Genomic DNA, 2,831 nt, shown 5'->3' on the forward strand with positions numbered 1-2,831 from the left:
GAGGGAGGAGATATGGGAACATATGTATATGTATAACTGATTCACTTTGTTGTAAAGGAGAAACTAACACACTATTGTAAAACAGTTATACTCCAATAAAGATGTTTAAAAAAAAATTGAGGTGTATTATTCAAAGTTATAATGATAACTAAAAGACAACTAAGAACTAAAAAAATCATTTAAACATTGGGAAATTGATGGGGTTGGGTGTAGTGTAAGTGAGCTACATGTTTTATGTTTTATATTGACGGTCAACTGGTATGGTTTAAAGTGATTAAATCAAGAAATAGCAGAAATGTATTACTTATATGGAATTAGCTACCAAAAAACTAAAAATATGAGCAGTTGTCACTTCTTGGGAGTGTGACTAGCTGTGGGATGAGAATGTGGACTTTCATATTTTATTTCATAACATTTTGTCCAGTTGGACTTTTCATTGTCACATGAATATATTATTTTTATACTTAAAAAAAAAAAACTCTACCTTTTAAAAGAGAAGACCATTTGTACTGGAAGATGCTGGCCTGTAACCATTTCCACTATGACATTTGGTATGTCAGGATGAGAAAAAAATCTGACCAAGAAAATTCTAAAAATAAAAATTTGCCTTTATTTTTCTCTGATTTGGTGTTCAAGGAAGCTATGAGGACCTTTGGAAAGACTGTAGAATTTGGAATCAAAAGAAAAAGTAATCCTAGAAAAATCTTTTAACAAATTTCTATGCCTCCATGCCCCCCCCTTCAATGGGGTCTCTGCCCATAGCATTTTACTCCTTTATTCAGGGCCCCAAGGAGATGAGACTCGCAAATCCTAAGCTGTAGGAAACACTGCCAGCGTTTCTCTCCGACTATATGAGCCAGGAATTGTGGAGAAGAGCAGGGTAGCTCTTCTGAATTTCAGGCATGCAAATGAATGTGCCCATGTTTAAACGACTCGGTAAGATTTCTAAGTCAACAGCTCCAAAGCTCCCTGTGGCAGAATCAAATTTCTGTGTGAAGATCTTCTGAGGAAGCTACTGACTTACTGAACACCCTACAGCCAGCCACCCACACAACTCAGAGCACACCTGGAAACATGTTGTTTGGGTGGGGGGGCGGTTAGATGGGGAGCTCCCCACACAGGGACCTGCAGCCAGCCTCAGCCTCCTTTCTCGAAAACCTGGCTTCTAAGCATTTGTCAGCAGACTCTGGGTAACAGCCATTCTACTGCCCTGGGCTCTGAGAAGACAGTAAAGGTGCCCTGCAGAACTCCTCCCCCTCCTCTTCTAAACAAAGGGCTCTCCAGTTCCTCTCCTGAGAGTGATGGCATTTCCACGGGTGCACTGGGCTAGGGATGGGGGTGGACAGGAAATATACAGAAAATAGAAAACAAAAATGATTTGTGCAAATCCTCATCTGGGAAGCCTGCATTCCTGGTTGCCTGCATGTATAATATTAAGGAGGAAATAACAAATAAGGCAGTCAATGAGTTCGTATGAATCAGAGCTTTGTTCCTTGGCAAACCCCCGCCTGGAAAGCTGAGTGCAGGCTTCCCATTGACTTGCAGCATCAATTTTATAGAAATGGCTTTAAAATGTGGCGGACGCCCATTCGCTTCCCAGGAGGCCAGAAAGAGTAAGAAAAGGTGACCCCACAGCTGGATCCCCCGTGGTCAGGCTTATGAAAGGAGCAACCTCTCTGCAGTGTCTAAGCACTCCCCCCAAACTGGGAAGGAGATGAGAAAATGGTCCCCTGGAGGGAGCTGGGAACAGAGAAAGGGAGCCAATAGGAGCAATCGTTCTCCTGGCTCCATCGTAAACCACCCACATCTGTGGGCTGGATACTCTCTCTGAGGTCAAACCTGCCCTCCCCAGTTACCCTTCAGCCAAATGAAGCAAAAAGAGGCAGCCAGAACATCCTACAGTCCAGGCAAGCAAAAGAGACAAGACCGTGGGTTTGAAAGAGAGGGAGGCAAATCATTTCATCCATGTGTCAATTCCTGTCCAGGTTCAAAGTGCTTGCAATTTTAATTCATTTGTCCTCCAGGTAAATTTTGGGGGCAAGCCCATATTTTCTCCATTCAATAAATAATGACATCAAAGCTCAGATTTGATTCAAGTCATAGCCGATTTGCACAGATAGGACTGCACCCTGTTCCTTGGCCATCTTGTTTTCTGGTCTTTGGCCCAGGCCACTTTACCAGTAGATATCATTATGCGACCAGCAGACAAGTGCTTGACAACAGAAATTCTAGCCACTTGGCTGGAAGTTAAGGTCTGGGGGAACATTTGCTAGAGAGGAGACTTGAGCCCTGTCTTCCCCACACAGAGCTGGGGCACTAGATCTCATGTCAACTCCCATCACGGTGCCTACTTCCTTTTTTACAAACACTCAGTGACGCCTCAGCACCATTCAGATCTACTTCACTGAAGCCCTGCCACCAAAAAAAGGGAGGTGTTGGACGACGTGTTTTCCCTGCAGACCTAAAATATTCCCTGCAGACCTAAAATATAATATTTTTATATTATTATTGTATATTATTTTGTTTTTTGTTACTTATCCCCTCTGGTCATGAGTTGGCTACACATCCTAGAACAGGTGGGTTTTAATACCTCCCATTCTAATTTTAATTTCCACATGAACAGAGTAAACCTGGATGCCTTGATACCTCATTTTCCTGTGCTGATGGAAAGTAAAAGTCAACCTTTCTCACACTGGACAGCTCACTTTTTGATGCTCCTGCCATTACCGACATGGCAGCTGCCAAAGCAGTTCGCCATGGAAAGACCCATTAGCTCATCTGATCCCATCTCTCTGCCAGGACAGGATATAGGCCCTAAAAAGGCTTCCTGG

The sequence above is a fragment of the Physeter macrocephalus genome, chromosome 16 (assembly GCF_002837175.3).
Source record: "Physeter macrocephalus isolate SW-GA chromosome 16, ASM283717v5, whole genome shotgun sequence".
NCBI classification, from domain to species: domain Eukaryota; kingdom Metazoa; phylum Chordata; class Mammalia; order Artiodactyla; family Physeteridae; genus Physeter; species Physeter macrocephalus.